Genomic DNA, 21,214 nt, shown 5'->3' on the forward strand with positions numbered 1-21,214 from the left:
GCATCCAGACCACCTGCCACCATCTCTAATGCCCAAGACCAGGACCCATCATTCTTGGGGTGCACGAAGATCTGGGCTCCACTGACCTGACCTGCACTCAGACCTCTTCTGCGAGGTCCCTGGCGCTACGTCACAGAAGCCAGGGATGTCTGTCCTGGGCTGGGGCTTCTTCCTTGGCTTCCTTGCCCTTACTCTCGGTTTTCCACGCATTGGTGTATGGGAAGAGCCAGTGTGTAGCAGCAACTCAAGAAATTAGTCCCTTTTTCTGTTTCCTCCTTCACCTCTATTGACCTTTTCCTCATAAAACATGGTGGTGTCTGTCAGGTCTGAGTCCTTCAGATGCCTCTCTTCTTTCTCTCCACTCCCCTGGTTTCAGCTCTTGCCTCCCTGTCTGACCTCCATCAGAACACCTCAGGGGGCGTCTCTGCTTCCAGCTCTGGCCCTCCACTCTGCACCCACCTCTGACTCATCCAGCTATTGTTACGTTCAAGTTCGGGAGCCTCACCTCTTCTGGTGTGGAATCTTCAACAGAACATTCCTCTCTGGTTGTCTCCCCCTCGCCTCAGTTCCACCTACCTGTGAGGGACTTTGCCTTCTACCTGCCCCTCGTGTCCCCCTCCCTCTGCCCGGTAGCTCCCTGCCCCCACAGAGAAAGAAAACACTGACGCTCTATTTCTGTTCATGCTGCTGTCAATTGATGTCTACATGTGTTCCAGCCCCTGGAACCATGTGTGATTCCTCAGCCCCTCTAGAAAGGGCAGTCCACCTGGTGTTCATAGGTCGCAGTGGGGGTCCCACGTAGGTAGTGGCGTGACTGCCTGAAAGGGCAGAACCAGAAGTGAATGGTTAGGTTTGCTAGGGCTTCACAGTGGGGCCTATGGAGTCAGGTCGCCAGATCTAGAAGGGTCGGTAGAGATTGGCTTGTAAGACCAGTCAGGTTACTAGTGAACAAAACAAAGCCTAGAGAGACAGAGAGCATTGACAAAGGTCACTGGCCAGTGCATGCGAAAGTGAGACCTCAAGGGACGGTGCTAGCACTGCCTTCCTTCCCAGAGCCCTTCCCACAATGACACGATTACATGGAGAGCCTGTGCCAGGGGCTTTTTAAGTTCAAGGAACAAACTACAGAAGGCAGACAAGAAAGGAAAGTTATTTCATATAAATGAAAAGTTTAGAGGTGTCTGGCTTCAGGGGACATTTGAACCAGGAGCTTAACTATGTCAACAAAGAAAGGTGGATGCGATGCCCTTATGAGCTTAGCCTAGATCGCGTAACCCCTGGAATCCTATGCGAGATACAGAGAGAAATAAGGGCTATTGGAAGGGGAAGAGAAGATGCTGGATGCTTAACAGGGCCAACACGAAAATCACTGGAGAACCCAACAGGGGCAGAGAAGTATGTGATCTGAAGTCTAAATGATCCAAGGTCATAGCCAGACTATGTCCGTTTCAGTAAAATGAGGGTGGAGATCTGGTCTCGGGGTTGAAGCTGAAGGGATTACGAAGGCCAAGAGGGAGCCCTGGGACTTTTGTTTGAAATCTGGCCTTGCGTCATTAATACTTGGGCCCTGAACATTCTTCCTGTCTGTTCAGAGAGGGCAGGGCTGCATTCTTGGGTTTGACCTGGGATTCCCACTGAGGAAGCTGGTGTGTGGGTGATTCTGCTGTTTTCTGGGTGTGTTTCTAAGGCGAGGAGGAAGAACGCTGCTGAGCGAGGAATAGACCATCCCTCTGGACAGCTGTCTTCCCATGAGAGGTGGCCAGGGCTCAGGACCCCGGTCCCGGCCCCTGTCCCTCCCAGCCAGTAAGATTCAACATTCTGCTTGTTCTTCATTCATGGGGCCGGAGCATCTTCCTCTCCCTCTTCTCACCACTGCCAACCAACCCCTGGCTCAGGTGGGAGTTGCTGGTGCCTGGGCCACCGTCAGAGTCTGCACGCTGGTCTCTCAGCTTTGCTTCTCACCTGCCCCAGCACAACCTGTGTCGAACTCACCTCTGACACTAGTTTTATTATAATGTCATTCCCCTGCTGCTTTTAGGACCAGATCTAAGCCCCCTAATCTGGCTCCCATAGCACCTCCTCTGAGACCCTTTTGCTGTGGCCATCATCAGTCCCACCTCCAAACCCCAGAGCACTGAGCGTCTGTCCCACGTGGTTGGAACTGATCAGCTTTTCCTGCCTTCTATCATCAATTATGGTTTATGTGTCTGTGTTTCCTCACTCTGATTCCGCAATCCTGGAGGACAGAGATTTGCATGTCTGACTCTTGCCCAGGGGACAGCTTTGTGCCCTGTTCATAGGGGGTAAACAAATAGCATTAGTTCACTGGGGTTAGACTTTTTGGTATGAAATCTTGGTCGGTTAAGGCTTTCTTGCCATAATATTTTAAAATCTCTAGAAATGTAGGTTTGAATTATGAGCTAAGAAGAGGATAAATGGGAGATATTTTCCTACTCCTTTCTTACAATTACTTTTCCTTGTCTGCTTGAGTCTGTACCAGCATCAGTATCTACCTCTGACTTAACTCACCAGGAGATGCTCTTAAACCTAGCAAGGTACATTTGCAGAATTCAAATGGGCATATGAATTCAGAGACCAAATGTCTCATACCTCCAGCATGCAGGCTCAGAGGAGGATGTCAAGAACACAGTAATAGCACCACACACACGCACTCACACAGCAAGCATTTAGGATGCCAACCATTTAAAATGGGAGTTTTGAAACACTAACAAATGACATAGGAATATTCTTTGTGGACTCTTATCCATCTTATCCATTTCACTCTTCTATAGTGATGAGGCCAAAAGTCACTGCCCGAGAGGTCTCAGCATCCCTGTCCTGGAAATGGGTGGATGTTGACTTCTCTAGCGGGGATAAGTTTCAAATGGTGCGGGCACATGCTTTGGGAACTGGGAAAAGAGCCTCCTTAAAGTGACTTTTGGTTGGGGCAATGGCAGAAAGGCTGCTGATGGGATCTGGGAGGACCTGGGGGGAAAACAGGACTCAATGGAGCCACGTATAAACCTGACACTTGGAGTCTTCCTGCAACTTGTGTTGGTCAAAGGCTGAATTCCCACTTATGTTCCAAACAAATGGAATCTCATTCTATGACCAAAGGAGATTACTCGGATATGGTGTTGATACAGAGGCAGCCACGTCGAAGCCACCTTCATGCCAAGGGATGAGCCACCAACGGGAGGGAATCTGCTGGTGGGAACCAAGAGATAAAGGGCAAGGGGTTGAGCCCCCCGAATATTTATTCCTGCTGCCCTCCTTCCTTCACCAGCAAAACAACTGACTGAAAAATTAGTTCTTAAAAAACACCTTCTTTCCTGTTACTACTCCCTGAAGTGCCGTGGAATTATTTGGTCTCACCTCGGTGGGTGAGTGGAGTGGTGGTGCCTGCGGTGAGCAGACAGCAGGGGCAGGGGCAGGTCCTGAGTCTTCTTGTATCAGGGGCAGGGACTGTGTTTACCAAAGTGTTTATGCAGGTAGAGACGAACATCCTTGGTCCTGAGCCACAAAAATCATAATGGTCAATATGGATCGAATTGTGTGCTCTCCAAATTTTTTTTTTTAAAATTTTATTTATTTATGATAGTCACAGAGAGAGAAAGAGAGGCAGAGACACAGGCAGAGAGAGAAGCAGGCTCCATGCAGGGAGCCGGACGTGGGATTCGATCCCGGGTCGCCAGGATCGCGCCCTGGGCCAAAGGCAGGCGCCAAACCGCTGCGCCACCCAGGGATCCTGTTGCAGTCCTAGCCCCTAGGACCTCAAAATGTTACTACATTTAGAAATAGGGCCCTTGCAAGGGTAATTAAGGTAAAATGAGGTCGTATGGGTGGGCCCTAACCCACTGGGACTCGTCTTTGTATAAGAAGAGGAGATAGGACACAGACCCCCACAGAGGGAAGACAGGAGAAGGCAGCCAGCTACAAGCCCGGGAGGAGCCTCAGGAGAAACCACCTCTGCTGACACCTCGATCTTGGACTTCTGGATTCCAAAACTGTGAGAAAATACATTTCTGTTGTTTAGGTCACGTGGTCTGTGGTGACAGCCTGAGCAGGTTAACATAATTGTTGGAGGAGCAGAGGGAGACTTAAAATGGGGATTTTAATGGAATGCCCAAGTTCTGGGCAGCCCTGAGTTTTACGATGAATGAACGCAGGAAGGAGCGCATTCATTCGTTGAGCACATACCTTCACTTCGTACGTACCCTGAGAGGACGGCATATCACAGCAGGAAGAAGCCCTTCCTTCCACTGTCCCCAGTGGAGAAAACAAAGCATCCCATGGAGGCTTAATAACCTCTGGCCACCAGCCGCTGGCGCCCTGTCTCTGGGAGGCAAGGATAAATCTGGTGACCCACTGATGACTCAACTTGGAGCAGCGATCACTGGAATTAAATAACTATTGTCTTTCCATATTTCCCCCAGACCTAAGCTTGCAGAACCAATGTCATCCCAGAGCTTTACGTTCTCAGCCTGTACAGAAGCCCTCGTTCAAACGGTGACTGTTCCAAATAGATAAAATATTTAGTGTCTTCTTCTGGCCCCTCTCAGCAATGTGTAAGGCCCTGGTCGGCCTCACGCATGGAGTATGGACAGGCCACTCGCCCACTTAGCAGCTCTTGGAGTCGGTCGGCTCTGGCAGGTGGTGCGGTGCAGGGGGAGGGCCTGCAGTCTGTCCCCGGAGACCCAGCGAGTGTCTCCGGCTAAAGTGCCATCTCGCAGCCTTGAGAAGCCCAAGCTCCCCGAACAACCCCCCTTCTTCAGCTTATTTCTCCCTCCTGACTCATGTCTGCTGCCTCATTTGAGTTACTGTGCAAACGTTTAGCCAAGGAGCCACACCAGGCCCTGCGTTTATTTATGACCGCCCCAGGAGTTTACAGCCCAGCACTGAGGCAGCCTTCTGCACAGAGCCTTCTGGTCAAATGAGGACAAAGTGAACCACGCCTTCCACTCTTGGCAGTGAAGCTAGTCCGTTAGAATGCTGTGTGCTGGACACCGGAGCCTCCCCTCCACTGGGCCATTCTTCTTTGGCCCCCAGTGACCCCAAAGGCGTGGAGCCATGAATTAGAAGAAAGAAGCGCAGAATAGTGCATAGGGACTAGGGTGCCGGAGGACAGGAGGGCTTCTATTTGTTCCCTTGTCTGGGCTTCCTGCAGGATGTTGCTGGTGCATTCTCCTAGTTCTAAGGCAAAAGTGTTTTGCCATTATGCAGGGAGTCTTCTAGAAAACACTCTCAAAGAGAGGCAAACAACGATGCGGTTGGTCCAAGACACACATGTCTGTGTGCATACACATGCATGCACACCTGGGAAAGAACCAAAGGATGGAGCTAGAGCTGCCATCGTAGAGGAATGACCATGATGAAATCTGCCTCACTGGGGTGATCTGAACACTAATGTGGCGGTTGCAAGTGTTGTCACTTGAAAAGACTCAAGGTGTACTTACAGCCAGCCAGAAAATCTGCATTTGCTCTATGTAAGCTCCCCTATTTAGCCTCACGGGGGACACAGAAACTCCCCACAGGAGGAGTTTATAATCTAAGGCGGGGAGGTTACAATTCAACACTAAACAACTCTGATTATTCCAGACCGAAGAATGGTATGAACAGTCAGTGCTGTGGGGAGGCTTTGGTGACCAGGTGAGTGAGACCCTTCTGGAAGTTCTGCTGCTTTGCTGTTACTCTGTTTGCTTAATAAAACCTATGCCTAGTGTTGATGCAGTTAGACCTACTGTGTGCAAAGCCGCAGAGAGGGGTCTGGCGAGACAGCAGCCGCTGTGACAGGACCATCCACCGGCCTGTGCGCAGAGGCCCGCCTGGCTGTAGAAGGGCCAGACGCTACCAGCTGTGCACTTCCGGGGTGGTCAGAAGGAGAAAGCAAACAAAATAATGGGCGTGATGGGGCTTGGAGCACTCCAAGTGCTTTGCGGCCATTTGAACACAAGAGGGTCAACAACCTTCCATTTCCTTCCTATACGTTAGTGCTCAGCAAATATTTGGATGTCGATGGGGAGGGTTTTCAAGGAATCCCTCTGGGGTGGGGATGGAGAAAGCTTCTTTAGAAGATAAATATTTATAGCTAAAATAAAAGAGCGAGAGGAAAAGGAAATAGACTCTAGGCTTCCCATAGATATTTTCTTTGCTCTTGGCCATTTCCTTTTGGGGACATTTCTTCCTGTCCCATCCTCTTGGTCTCCGGCCCTCCACCTGCTCCTCTTGTCTTGTCTCTCAGGAAACTGCCGCCCCTGCCCTCCATTCGCAGCTGTCCTCTGGAGCTTGGGGGCCTCGCTCCCCCTGCCTCAGTGAGGCCCAAGGGCCTCTTTTCCATCCCGTCCTCAGCTTCCTGCCCAGCGCTGTCTGTGGGGTTTCCAAGAGCCTTCCTGACACTTATGCTTCCACAGCGTGGATGACAAGGGCTTCCTGGCTTCCCCTGCTTCCCACCCCTCCTCCTGGGCCTCACCGGCCTCCCCTGCCGCTCCTGCTCTGCGGCCTGCGGCCTGTGGCCTTTGGGACGCCTGGCCATCGGGGCAGTCGGTTGGGAGGCCACACGACGTGCATGGAACACAGGCCCCTGGGCCGCTGCCGTGTGAACTGCCTGCGTGTACATCAGGGATCCTCCATTTGTGAAGGATCCTTTTTTGGGGAAGGAGCGGGGGGAAGGGGAGGAGACAAAGGACGACAAAGGGAGAAAGGTGGACAGCTCAGAGCTGCACCTCTTTATTGTTCGTTTCCAAGCGGGATGGCAAAGGCCTGTCAAGTCCACAGGGGCTATGTCTGGCATGAGTCAGCAACCAGTGCAATTTACTGCCAGTTGATTAAATTAGCATTTGTTATAAGCCAGGGGGTGGGGGTGGGGGTGCCGTGTGCAGGGATAGATGGAGAAGGAAGAAAATCTTCTTCATGCCTTTTGAATTATTTATGGCCTGGAACTTTACATGCTAAAACCTAACCAGACTTGATAGAGAGCCTGAGAAGGATTCTCTCTCCCCTTAAAGCCACAGAGCACTTGCTTTTGGTCTCCTTGGAGGACGAGGGGGGCGCTAACAATGACAGACTCTGGTGGAGCAAGCGGGACTCTGCATTTTGCTGTGACCTTGAAAGCAGCGCTGCTGCGGGAAAGCCCCCTCCCAGGCACAGGGAGCCCCGGCTTTCTCGGCCACCTTTCGAGCAATGGACACGGATGTGTGATGCATTGCACCCTGACTTGGCCGAGTGGGGGCTTGGGGTGACTGTCAGATGGGTGGACAAAGGATAAGTCTCTTCAATTCACCTCTGGCTTCCAGCCAGATGGGAGAGCAACAAAGACTGGGGGCCCCTGCCCCCCACCCCCTCCTCCCTCCCAGTCTCACCCCCTTTACCGCCTCACAGCCCATTATTTGGATAGAGTCTGCTGACTTGCTCTCGCATTTGGGGAAATCATGTGTAATTGTTTAGGGTGTAAAAACGAAGTGATTCAATCTCAGAAAGGGGCCCTCCTTCTGGGAGATGTGTGCCCACGGAAGAGCGCAGACTCTGGGCTGGGTGTGTGTGCAAGGGGCTGGGCAGGGGGGGTGCGTATGTAAGACACCTGGATGGGCTGGGGGTCAGGGTGGCCTGGGGAGCGTCCTTTGTCCTTGGCTCTTCTGACTGCGGGGAGCAGCGCCCCCCCCCCGCCCCCCCCCCCCCCCCCGCCCCCGCCAGCCCAGAGGAGCCGCCTCTGCTCCTAGTCGAGATCTGAAGCTTTTGTCTGCAAGCCCCAGCAACAAGGCAAACTCTTGGGGTGCCCCAGCCTCATCATCTGCCTCCAAGACCTGCTGCAGGATAGGGCTCCTCTTCGCCTGAACTGCTGCCTTTGGACCACACTGTAATCCAAGCTTTGCCCCCAGAGGCATCTCTCTCTCTCTCTCTCTCTCTCTGTCTCTCTCTCTCTCTCTCTCCCTCTCTCTCTCTCTCTCTCTCTTTCACACAAGAAGAAAGGATCAAGGGGAGAGTGGCTGAGTGAGGCAGGACAAAAGCAGCGAGGCAGAGAAGACGGACGGAAGTCAGACAAAGAGTGGGGACATGTGCTTTGGCAAAAAAGCAAGCAACGCAATCCTTTCCTTGGCTCATCACTGCTAGCTCAGTTTACCCATTAAATAAATAAATAAATAAATAAATAAATAAATAAATAAATAAATATTTATAAAATAAACCGAGTCCAAGGCTGACCTTTTAGTAAGAACTGGAGTCATTCCTTCCAGTTGCCAGAATAAGTCTTACATTTCTACCTGTGTATAAGTGAAACAAAGCAGGTGGTGTCTTTTGCAGTCCTGGGACACGCAAAATGAGCTACAAATTTCTAATGGAGAACAGAAAGGATTTGAGTGTCAACCTCCAGCATGGGGGTCCCCTCTGCCCCATCCCGGTACCAGAAGAGGTCCCCGTACCTCAGGCCATGGGGGAAGGGCATGATTCCTACAGCCCAGATACCACCATGCGATACCCACTTGTCCCCTAGCTACACCAAGAAGCAAATTGAGGTCATTTTCATAATTTAGGCAAAACCTCCCTTTCCACAAGAATTACTGAGATATTTCAGGCAAATGCAGATTTCAGAAAAAAAAAAAATTTAAAAGGCAGAATTTGAGTTTGGGAGCTCATTAAAAAGCAGTGAGACTTCCTGTATTGCACCAATTATAAACAATTTGGAGGAAAGAGAGGTTGCTTTCTCTCTTTTAAAGAAATTATCTGGAAAATTACCCAGGTCTTTGCTTCCTCTTTTCAGATGATATCTGGACAGGCTATGTTAAATATAATAACCTCATTAGGACAGGTTTAGATGATAAAACCAGGAGAGGAAACTGAGAAGCCCAAACTCTGTCCTCAGGCTTGCCTCCAGCTAGCCTTGCCTCTGATAAACCGGTGCATTTCCCCAGGCACTAGCATCTTTTCTTTTTTCCCCACTGAATTGGAGCCAACCCCCTTTGCCACTTGTCTACTTTATAGGAATGCTCTAAAAATTAATATTCGCTGTGAAACCAGGAGAACCTCAAAGGAATGATCCTATCTCAACACGAAACATTATCTGTTTTGTTTTGCCTGTCACTCTGAGTTGGCATTGATATATTGTTCAGAATCTTTCTAAAAATCTCCTTTCTTTTTCTGACCCTCGTGACCGGTAATGATGGGAAACAGTGTACTGGAATAAATCCAAGAAAGAAATATTTTTGCCTGTCCATCAACTCAGCCAATTGGGTTTAAAGTGACTATGATCATTTTAAGTGGTTCAATGAATGTGTAAGCTAGGTACTATCGGAGGAGCGTCAGTGGCTGCCAATCTTATCCTTTTCTTGCCCAGTTTTTTTAAGAGTTAAAACTGTATGGAGAGGAGGATGGAGATTTGTGTCTTTGGGATTTGGGGGGAGGGAGGTGAGTCATGCTGAGGAGCTATGTGATTTTACTTAGTCAATGTTTCTAGCATCTGTCCTCACCCTTTCCATCCCTAATACCCTACTCTGATTCAAGCTCTGATTATTTCTTACCTCAGTGTGTGAAGCAGCCTTGGAACTGGCCCTCTCTTGATTACAGTGTGATCTGCTAAGCAATTCTCCACACTGCTACGAAGGGGTCCTTCCAGAAAAGTAAGCTTTGCCATGTTGGTGGCTCCATTGCCCAGACTACAATCCAGGGTCCCCCAGGGGAGGGACTTCCATGGTCTGTGGACACTTTAGTTACCTGTGTCTCCAGTTTCAGCCCCTGCCATCCCCTGCCTTGCACATTCTTGTTCAAAATAGCTAACTGCATATGCTTTCCGACAGGGATGGTGCTATTGTTTACCTTTGGGCCTCTGCTCTTGCCATCCTCTCTGCTAGGAGTATCTCAGAGCAAGCAGACAAAAACAAACAACAAACAAACAAGGAGCACACTTAGCTCCTTATTCATCCTTCAGGACTCGGATCGTGTGGCACGTACCCTGCCCGCCTTTCTCCCCTGCCCTGTGTTCTCCTCCAGGGTACGCCTGTCTTCTGAATCCCCCCCAACCCCCGACCCTGGGCCAGGCTGTAGCATCAGGCTGGAGCGTAAGGTTGCATGGTCTAGATTATAGATGCATGTCTACCCACTGAACAGTGAGCACTCTGAGGAGAGGAACCTTGTCTTTTTCATCTCTGTATCTTGAGCCATACCTGGCTCAAGAAGAGATCTGGTAAATAGCTAAATACACCCTTCTTAAGTGGCTTCTATGCATAAGGCACTGTGTTAAGTGTTGGGAGATAGTTTCCAATGCTAGGCTGTTCAAAGAGAAAGACTGGTAACTATATCAATGCATATTTTAGTGAATTCTTCATTTTCCTTTGAATGAATGATCCGGAGTTATGCAAATAATTAGCAGTTGGGGGGAACCCTGTGTCAACAGCGGGCCATCTGGCAGTGTGAAGTCATAGCAGGTTGCTTCTCTTTGCTGCCACCACTCTGGGGCCTGGGGCTTTCTTGTGGCTGTGGCCTTGGGTATAGAGACCTCCCCCTTCTCTGGAGTTCTCTGCCTTGTATTCTGTTGCCATGGCAACAACCCACTTTCATTCTGGACTTCCTGCATGGGAGAGGGGAACCATTTACTACCATGGCATAAATGAGGAGGGGTTATTTAAGAAAGAAGTCGACAAGGTTAATCATCAACACATTATACTAGTGCCATAAAGTCTGATTTAGTGGTAGGATAGCTTGTTAGGTATTTGTGGGCAGTACTGAAAAATAGATTAGCTATCCAGATATGAGATTTGGGGTTCCCTTTGTTTAAATATCTGCCTATGTGCCTGTTGTGGTTCTATTTTTAATGAGAAAAATATTTTTGTTCTCTAAGTATATGGAAGATCTGTTTTCAGTAATTCAGTGTATTAAAGAAGAGAGCAAAATTTCTAGAAGGAAGGCTGAGTGCTCTTGCAGGGTGTGGAGTGCTGGGATAAAGCGAGATACTAACACCTGTCCAGCACTGTCATAAGTCTATTCAAATCTGTTAAGGGATTATGTGGAAACATAGTAATATATCATTTAAATACTTTATTTGGAATAGAGCCACCTTTGAAAAAAAGAAATTGTTAGATGACTTGCTTTCTAAACACCGTTATGTATTCAGGCCTGCAAATGCAGGTATTTATTGCAGAGCCTGGTTCACTGTTTGGTGACTACATAAGTCTGATACAGAGACTTCATGTGCTCTGAGCAAGATGTCTTAGCCTGGCACAGTGAGCCCAGTCTTGCTGTATCTCAGCATTTCTCTCCTTTTCTCCTGGGAAAAATTGAGATTCTCTTTCTAGTTCAAGTGCAAGCTTACCCCTGGCCTAGGCTGAGTTCCTTTTGACTTTTACCAAAGCAGCTTCTCTTTTCTGGTTTCCAGCTTTTACTCCAAACACAGATGGAGACCTCTGGCTTACTAAAGGGGCAGGTCTCTGCTGAGCTTCACAGAACTATGTAGTTCTCTGTCTCTTGCCTCCTTCTGATGCCTGGATGTTTGGGTTCCATTTCGATCAGATATGCCCTGCAACTCTAGCCCATTTGTCTTCTCTTGGAGGAGCCAGACAAGATTCTCATTTATTCACTTGCAATCAGCTACTGCCATCACACAGAGACACACAGCGTGCGTGAGCATTATTACACCAGGGGCATCATATGCTCAGGCATGGGCCAGGGAGGGGTGGAGTCTTGGCTGGCAGGCTTATCTGTGACAGAAGTGATCAGTAGACAGTTTTTCTGTCAAAAACAAAGGTGATACTTCACCTACTAGGCATCATTTTCTGTGGCTGCCCTGAGTGGGTTGCCATATTTAGTTCCTTACAACTCAATAGGTAGCCACAGCCAACTAGATTGGGGGGCACCTAATGGACAGATCCAGTTGGATTTTCTGAAGAATCCCAGGTGAGGAAGTGACCAATGTGAGGTTGCAGTAGTCAAAGTGGGCCGTGTCGATGCTGAAGGTGTAAGGGAGTAGGAGGAACTAGGATTAAGTAGAAGCTGTTGGGTACAAATGGGCAACACAGAGCACACAGAAAGAATAAAATGGTTAGTGGCTGAAGAAGATGAGTAGACACAATAGAGGGGGAAGAGAAATGCTAAGAGAGTCAAAGAGATATGGAAAGAGAAGAGTGGAAGGAAGAAGGTAGAGGGAGAGAAGGAGAGGGAGAAGGAAGTGAGGAGAAAGGCAGAGGAAGGAGGGAGAGAGGGAGAATCCTTAATCTGGGTTCCATTCCATTTGGGTTTTCATAGACCAGTACTTGGAGGAACATTCCTTGGACCCTGCCCATGTTGGTTCAAATAATGTCTCCTTACTTGCTAGCTTTGTAACCTTGGACAAGGCATGTAATCTTTTTTTCCTCATCTGTACAATGGGCACGAGTATAGTATCCACCTCAAAGGGATGTTGTGAGGAAGAAACAAATTAACATGTGTAAAGCACTTACCAGGGTGCCTGGCCCACTACTTAAGTGTGATCTATTTATTACAAACGCTCTTGGTTTCAACTGAAAATTTCTTTTTACCAGCTCATATGGCTCCTGACAGCAGTCACCCCTCGCCCCCAACCTGAGTTGAACATATTTGTGGATGTCTGCTCCTTATAATCGAAAACAGCTTAACTGTAGTACCTTAGGGTACTTTTCAAGTTTTGAATGTTCAAAAAGTCGTATTTTCTTTTGACTTCTAGAAATTTAGGATAAAAGGAGAGAGTGTGTACCTTGTGGGACCAGAAATAGGCAGAGTGAAAGTGAAGGCTTTCAAAGTGTGTCCATTGTCAAGACAAGACATCTCTAATTTGGGCAGACAGAGTGGAGGGGTTACACCTTCCCTTCCTCTGAGGTTACTTCTTGAGGCCAAATGCCACATGGACAATTTGGCTACTTCTGTATTGAGTAACCATGCTGTTTTTGCTTCCCTCCATCCTATTGTCTCATTTGGACCCTAAAGCTTGTAGCCTTCACACTACTCACCTTGTGTGATATTGTTCCAAGTGTCTTTACAGATGCTGGCAATGAAGTACCATTTTCAAACACTGAGAACAAAGCCCACGGAGGTTTCCCCTCAGTGGCTAACACTATTCCAGAAATCTAGTTTGTCCTTTGGACCTGAGGAGAGGAGACCCCCAATCTGAGAGAGTACTGAGAGCCTTTGCTTGCCTTTCTGGCATGCCAGTGGTATCAGTTTGCTAAGGCTGCTTGTTTAAAGTACCGTAGACTGGGGGGTGGGAGTGGGGGCTTACCAGAAATTTATTGTCTCAGAATTCTGAGTAGAAGTCTACAACCAAGATGTCACTTCCTTGGTCCATGAGGCTGTGACGGAGTCTGTGCTTGCCTGGCTCCCAGCTTCCGGTGGTTTGCCGACGATCTTCAGTGTTCCTTGGCTTCCGTTCCATCACCCTGTTCTCTGCCTTCATTTTCACATGGTGATCTCCCTGGGTGTGTGTGTCTCTGTGTCCTCTTTTTATAAGACACTAGTCATATTGAATTAAGGCCCACCCTGATGGCCTCATTTAACTCAATTACCTCTGTAAAGACCCTATCTCTAAATTAGGTTGCATTCTGAGGTACCGGGGTTAGGACTCCAACATAACTTATTTTGTTGACACAATGCAACCCATAACACTGATAAATCTGAGGAGTGGGTGCTGAAATGGTTCGTGAGGTTGACAGGTTGGTGATTGGGCGTAATACTGGTTTGCTGATAATGGGGTACTTGTAAAGCCCGCCCGGTGACTCTAGCAATTGTAAATCATACCCTCGTTGCTTAACACTCTCTTGGCATTTTAATTTCATACTCTCTTGGTTTTTCTATACTGGCTTTCTTCCTTAGAATCCTCACCTGGACTCCTATGTATTGTTTGGCCCCAAGTCCTGAACTTTGACCCTTTTTCTCCGTCAACATCCTTGGGAATCTCATCCAGTTCTGTGGCTTTAAATACTATCATTAGGGTAATTTCTTTCAACTTCATACTTTTATTTCTTAAGCCCTGGTCCATCTTCTGAAATCCTCACTCATATATTTAGTTATATATATATATATTATCTTGTAGTCATATTCCCTTAGATGTTTAAGAGGTATCTCAAACTTTTAATGTCCAGCACTGAAATCTTGATATTCTCCCATAAATATATTCCTTCCTTTGTGTTCTCAATCTTGGTAAATGGCACCTCTGTCTAATCAAGTCCTAGGGATACATCTCAGCCCCTTGCTTTCCCCCTCCTTTTGATCCAGTTGCAAATCTGTAGATTGTTACTTTGACATCTCTCCAGCACCTGTTTATCTTTCATTCCTATGGCCTCCATGGTGCTCCAGGTCTCCACATCTCTCACCTGCGTGACTGCAGTAGCCTCCAAAATGATTCCCCTCCCTTTTCTCTTGTTAGCCTACTCTTCCAGGTGGTTCAGACTCACATAGTTTAGATCCTGTTCCTTCTTTGGTTTAAATTCTCCACAGGCTCCTCATTGCACTGAGAAGAAAATAAAAGCTCTATACTCTGACCAAGCAGCCCACAATGGTTGGGCCTTTGCCCACCAGTGTCCCACCCCTTGGATAAAATCCTCCAAGTCCATTCCTTCCTGAGGGCTCTCACTAGCTGTGCCCCCTTTCTAGAGAGCTCTTCTTCCAGATATTCAGTTGACTTTACTCCTTTACAAGTCATTTATGTCTCAGCTCAACTTCACCTTCCCAGAAAGGGCCTCTCTGATCACTCAGCATAAAGCAGACACTGTCCCCCTTCGCCACTTATTTCCTGCTTAATTTTAATTCTAGAATTTATCACTGGCTGCTATCTTTTTATTCATTCACTGCCTGTCTCCTCCCATTAGAATAGAAGCTGCATAACACTAGGTACATTGTCCTACTTACCCATTTTACATCCTTAGGGCCTGAAGCAGTGCCTTGCACAATTTAAGCATCAGTGTGAATTTGATGAATGAATGAACAGTGATTCTGGGCAAGAAAGGTGAAAAGAACCTACAGTTAAGTGTGTACTGTGTGTCAGGCATGGCTTAAGCCTTTACTGCCAGGATTGATTTTGATCCTCATGAAATCCTTTAAATTAGGTGTTCTTTCCATTTGACAGATGAGGAAAATGAGGCTTTGAGAGACTAAATAAGGAGACTGATCCAACAGCTCATAAATTATAGAGCTGAAGTTCTAACTGGTTTCCATATACTTTCTACTATGACATAAGCTGGAGGTGATAGGTACATAATATAACCAATGTTTTAGAAATAAAAGTGTAAGCAAGTGATTGAAAAGTATTAAGAACAATGTTTGGTTCTGGGTCAACTAAAGAAGATACTTTTTTGACCTAATCTCTCTATTACTAGAAACTTTAATTGAAGGATTAAAGATTTCCACAGTAGAAGGTGTGCTTAGGGCAGATAATCTGAAATAGAAGTTTTGAATTTTAATGAAAGGGAACTTACTAAAAGGGGGGAAAAAAGCTAGTGGGATATTTTTGTTATTATACTGTTTTGGGATTCAGGACCAAGAGGCATATTGTAAGTCATGATTGGTGGTGGTGGTAGGGGTGGGGTGGAGGGAACTTGAACAGTTTTCCCAGATGCTCTGTGCCTAATACAGTGCTACCTAGGCACAGCGCTGTGGTGGGTGCTCAAGAATATTTGTTGAGTGAATAAATGGGGAGAATGAAGATACTTTTTCCCTCCTCTCATGTGCTCATCACAATGGCAAAGGTGGAGATGGGGAAACTTCATGTGGCTAAGTGGCTGAAAACAAGTTAAGAGACTTCACCAGGGTGTAGGTACGTCCCTGTGTTCAAAGTGTGTGAATGTTCTCCTCCTCCTTCCTAGTGTCCATTCCCTACTACCTGCACGTTCATTTATTCCTCTTATGCCTGTGAGGGAGTAAATACATGGTGTGTTACTTTCTAAAGATTACCAACTCTCTCCTATTATACTCTAATGACCCAGCATCCATCTTTTGTTGATTGTGGTTATGTTTTGGGAAAGCATGATTTAATCCATGATGCAGTGCATTCTTGGTGATAATGAGCTATGAAGAATGGGGTCCTAGTGTAATTTATTTCAGTAAATTTCAAATTACTGTATAGAAATACCAGGAATAATCTCATGAATAAAAGAAATAAAGGAAGAATTTATGGGATCTTTACATTCTCTAAGGAAATAATTCAAGTACCAGAAGAAGAAACTAAATTTAGGTAATCAAAAACCAAGGTGTTTAAAGAAGAGCTGTTGTTTGCAAGATCTGAAGTAAGCATGTGGAATGCAGTACAAAATGGGAAAGGTGCCAGCTTACAGGGAGCCAGTAGCATGAAGAAACAACTGTTTGCAGATAAAATTATCCAGGTCAAAACAAAGTAGGTGATTCAATTTACAAAGGACATAAAAAACAGTAGGAAAAGATCCTTTATATACCTAGCAGAAAAGCACCAGGGGAAGCTCTACCTCTTGACTAGATGTGGAGATGTCAGGGTAGATGACACCAAAGAGGTGTTTTAATGGAAAGTTGTGCTAACATTGGGATTGTAGGCCACGTTCCCCAGCAGCAGACTCTGCAGTGGATATTTACATGCAGGTGATTTGGGGGGAGTGCTGTGGGAATAGCCCCTGCTGTGGAGGGGGTAGGATTGAGCTGTGATGCATCTGTAACAGAGGCCTCAGTGGGTCCCACCTGGAGCTCTGGAGCTGGAATGGGCCTTCAGAGATGTTCCAAATTGAGGCATGGGGCTTGGGGCCTTTGTACTCCTATATTGTCCAATTAATTAGATATGTGTTGTCCCCGGAGGAGGCATATCCTAAAGCAAGGCAGCTCCCTTCTGTAATTCCTGGAGAGGGACTCAGCTGTGAGCTACCAACAGCTAACCCTTTTGGCATCTGGAGGAAGGGACGGCTAAGTCTTGAAGGAGTAGGGCCTCCACAGCACCATAGATGTCTTACATATGATGAAATCCCAATCCTTTGGCATACCCTTTAAGTTGGATGACCATATAATTTATTGTGTGACCCAGGACACTTTTGAGAGTGAAAGGGGGCCCTATCAATAATTACTCAGGGACAAGGGTCAAACCAGGATGGTTCTTGGCAAACTAGAATGGATGTTCATCTTACCTGTAAGGCTCCTGATAACAGGATTGCCTCTTACCTTCACTCTTTCTAAAGTCCACTCCACTTTGCCTTCCATTAGGTGCTAGACCAAATGAAGCCATGTCTCAGGCGAGGGCTCTTGCATTCATCACTTCCTTCCACCTATTTTTAAAGGCTGTCCCTCCCTCTTATACTCTTCATAGCTCAACTTAAAATTTTCCCATTCAGAGAGGCCTTCTCATTTGTTTTCCATCATCGTACCTGTTTATTTTATTCACAATCCTAACTACAATCTGAAATTATAGTCACTAGATCTTAAGCTCCATAAGGATGTGATTATGCTATCTTGTATACCAAAGTACCCACAGTGATTAGCCCAATGCTGGTTCATACATGTTTGGTACTCAATAAATACAAAGAAGTAAATGAAGGAAGAGCCTGGGACATTGTTCTGAAACAAAAATTGTGTGTGTGTGTGTGTGTGTGTGTGTTCAATAAAATGCCCGAAGATCAGCAAAGGACAAACACATCACCTACACTGGGAATTGTAGATGTGACTGCTGACCCTGAAAATGTGGACATAGAGGGATGCAAAACATTAAACAATCAATTTGCAAACACCTAGAGGATCACAGGCTGCTGTATAATAACCAGCAGTTTAGCGATGAGGAGATATTGTCAGAACAATCTAATTTCCTTTTAAGACAGAGGGACTTTCATCAAAAGCATTTATTAAGTGTCTGCACACAGCTAGGAGAAGCCTGTCGGAGGTGGAGGGGCTTGTATTCATCTGTGAAGCAACAGATTTAATATGTGTCTTGACTTCAGCTAAAATCTGATTTTACTTCTGTGATAATTTCCTTTCATAGGCCAAGCAAATATGAGTTACTTATGGTAGGAAGTGTAGCAGAAAGTTACAGGGTTAAGCCCAGAATAATTACTAAAGCCTTTCAAAGTTGAAAAAAACCTTAATGATTATAGGTGAAGTCATTTTAAAGGTGAGAAAGGGTAGCCTTTGGCTCAGGTCCCCTGAGGTTGACTTTTCAGTGCTCTACCTCTTAACACCTGTCTGTCCCAGAAAACAGAATTGCACTCAGATTAGCAGGTGATTTGTTCTAGGTGCATTTGGAATAGTTACCAAATGCCCTCCTCTGAGAAAGGGTCCACATGACTTACTGGAAGCACAAACTTTAATATTGATTCACACACAAGCACCATGGTCAGGATTGCAGGGTAAAAGTAATACCCTTATAGGGATCAAAAGTCACAAGGATGCTCCCAGATACCAGTGTTAGGTGTTATAACCTTGACTTTTAGATACAGACAACATTTTGGGCCAAGCTGACACAGACTCATCCTAGTATCCAGCCATATAGACCTTGCATATGTGTGAATCAAATACAGAGCAGCTGAAAAATTCCACAACAAGAAACACATACAAAATATTAAATGTAAGGTCCTGGGAGATGGGACCCTTAAACATAGTTTAGGAGTATCATGTCCCATCTATGAGAATGGGAAGGCTACCAGGAAGGTCTTGTCAGCCAATGGGAAGTCCACATCAGAGAAGTCACTAGCAGTACCACGAAACTGGCCTTTGAGCAGCACGCTACCCTAGAAAGACTGAAGAGCAGGAAGGATCCTTACCCTGAGAAACCTCATTTTGGAGAATGTTGAAAAAAAATGCCTCACATCCGTCCACAGGGGAATAAGGTGGTGGCAGCCTGGTGAACTGAAGAACCCATGTAGAGTACCAATGATAGGAGGTCAAATGGGATTTAACATTCCTTCATGTACTCAACATTTGTAAGAATTTATTTGTGGGTGGGCACTGTAGTGGGTGCTGGGATACAGTGTATGCAAGATGGAGGCCATCTTTATTTTCATGGAACTTAGAGTTTCTGGAAAGTCTATACAGACTCACCTGAGGGGTCATTATATTTTGGGGCCTGTGGAGAATTATGGAATTTGAAGAATAACTGAACCAATTAGAACAGGGATTAAGAAGGATGGGGGCAGCTGGTATTAAGTCATCCAACTATCCAGTGACATAAGGCTGCTTACATAGAAAGCTTAGAAAATAATTTCATAATCTATTTTATGTTTCATAAATATATGGGTGTATTGCTGTCCCAAAGAGGGCACAGGGCATTTGAATGTTCGCCAAATTCAATGGTTGCAGTAAGGTTCTTGTCCTCTGTATCAGTCTGGAGCATTCAACACCATAGACTAGAAGCTCCTTCCTGTCTATTCTGTCCTCTGGATTTTGCTGACACCATATGTCCTTCCTCATTTGCCCCTTCCTTTACTGGCTGTTCATTCTCAATCTGTTCTGCTTCTTCTCAGCTGAAATGTGGGTGTGTCCCAGGGCTCTATCCTCGGGCACACATTTTTCTAATCACTGTTCTCATGTGACCTTGTCTAGTCCAAGGTTTCTGGCATCTGCATGCCAGTGACCACCAACTGACTCCTCCGGTGCTGACCCCTCCCCCAAAACTCCCCTCCCTAGGATTTCAGGCCTATGTGGTGTTTCACACGTGCGGTGTCTCCCTGCCCTAATGGACAGACATCCTAGAATCAAGCGGCCCAGCCCTGTCCCTCCCCCAATGTCTTTCATCTTGGTTCATCCAGTGACTGAACAAAGATCTGGACCTCACCTTAGATTCCTCTCTGTCCTTTAACTCCTGCATACAACTCATCTCAAGTCCTGTTACTTCTTCCCCTTAACCATAATTCTCTTCATCTCCATTAAGATAACCCTGGCCAAGTTAAATTATTGCAGGAGTCCCTTAACTGTTTCTCTTCTTCCACTTTTGGCCCTTGATGACAATTCTAAGTCTGTCAGCCAGAGGGGTTCATATAAACACTGATCAGATTTTGTTACTCTCTTGTTTTAAAAAAGTGATGATAGCTTGCTTAGTGGATTTGACATAAAATCCAAATTATTTTCCTGGCTTAAAAGCCCTATGTGTTCTATATCCCTTCCCCTCCATGCTAAATGCTTCTTCAATAAGGAAGGCTTCCCTGGCCATGAAGCTAAAGTAACACCCAGTTACTCTTTATCATATGCCCTTTTAGATGGTCTCTATATTACCTACTACTAGTTGATGTTTTTATTATTTATTTTCTCACATATTTATTTGTGGTTTGTCTTCACCCATTGGAATGCAAACTCTAAGAGAGCCTCCCCAGGACCTGGAACAATACCTGTTATACGGCAGAAGTTCAATCAATATCTGCAGAATAAATAAATGAATATGAATGCCTGAAGGGTACTATTATGCCATCCTGTCATGCTGTGCCTCTGCCTGGATTGAGTAAGTGTATCAGTTGGCTCTTGCTGTGTTACAAGTCTTCCCAAAATTAACGACTTACCATAACAAACATTTACTACTGCTCTCAAGTCTGTGGGTCAGCTGGACAGTGCTACTAACTTGGGCCAGGTTCGGTTGATCTTGATTAGGCTTACGTGGATCTGTAGTTGGCCAAGGGCAGGTTGGCCAAGGACAGGTTGGCCAAGGGCTTCTTGGTCTAGGAAGGACTCACTCAGAAGCCTGGTAGTTCTTTGGCTGTCAGTGAGGGTAGCAGGAAGACTGGGCCATACGTCTCTTTCATCCAGCAGTGCAGCTTGCTCACATGATAATCATGGGTCCAGGAGGAAGAGCCAAAGTGCTCAATGCCTCTGGAGCCCGAGGCTGAGAACTGGCACACCATCACTTCCATCAGAATCCGTTGGTCACAGTGAGTCACAAGGCCAGCCCAGATTTAAAGGGTGGGGAGATTAACTCCGTTTATTGAAGGAAGGAAATGCAAAATCACACGCAAAGGCGTGGCTTCAGGGGGAGGATAAAGAATTGGGAGCATTTTTGCAATCAATCTACGATATTAAGGAGGACATCAAGAGTGGCCGCTGCATAGAGCCGTATTCACCTTTCCACACATGTGCATAAAGTGCATGTATAAGGCCCAGAAGTGCCTTTCCATCAGTCCATAGGCAGAGGGTTGGTCACAAGATCCAGCCTGTCCTTGGTCACATAGCTGTGGTGACAAGAATGGCAGGAATGGGCCCCTGGGCATGCTGCTGAACACACAAATGTGCAGACTCATCTGTGGCTGAGGGGAGCTGCAGAACTCTGGTCCTTCCTGATTCTCCTTTACTGTCACTGAGC

General features: G+C 46.5%; 3 long non-coding RNA genes across 6 annotated transcripts in view; 1 reads left to right on the forward strand and 2 right to left on the reverse strand.

Moving 5' to 3' along the window:
• Positions 1-672: 672 nt before the first annotated feature.
• LOC144305999 (uncharacterized) lies at positions 673-3,529 on the reverse strand. The gene is made up of 2 exons (XR_013373033.1): positions 3,376-3,529; positions 673-818 (listed from the first exon to the last, which is right to left on the reverse strand). It is a non-coding gene; the product is annotated as an uncharacterized LOC144305999 (long non-coding RNA).
• Positions 3,530-10,557: 7,028 nt separating this feature from the next.
• The window catches only part of LOC144305899 (uncharacterized), a 62,333-nt gene continuing 51,676 nt past the window's right edge, over positions 10,558-21,214 (forward strand). For 2 of the 4 annotated variants that reach the window (XR_013372913.1, XR_013372915.1), the window contains exons 1-2: positions 10,558-10,629; positions 11,360-11,877. This is a non-coding gene — a long non-coding RNA (uncharacterized LOC144305899). Of the gene's footprint in view, positions 10,630-11,359; positions 11,878-15,674; positions 15,743-20,237; positions 20,363-21,214 lie in introns of all 4 variants that reach the window. The other 2 variants (XR_013372914.1, XR_013372916.1) reach the window with 2 other exon arrangements.
• LOC144305902 (uncharacterized) lies at positions 11,008-15,956 on the reverse strand. The gene is made up of 2 exons (XR_013372923.1): positions 13,214-15,956; positions 11,008-11,973 (listed from the first exon to the last, which is right to left on the reverse strand). It is a non-coding gene; the product is annotated as an uncharacterized LOC144305902 (long non-coding RNA).

This window comes from Canis aureus, chromosome 36, assembly GCF_053574225.1.
Source record: "Canis aureus isolate CA01 chromosome 36, VMU_Caureus_v.1.0, whole genome shotgun sequence".
Classification (NCBI taxonomy): domain Eukaryota; kingdom Metazoa; phylum Chordata; class Mammalia; order Carnivora; family Canidae; genus Canis; species Canis aureus.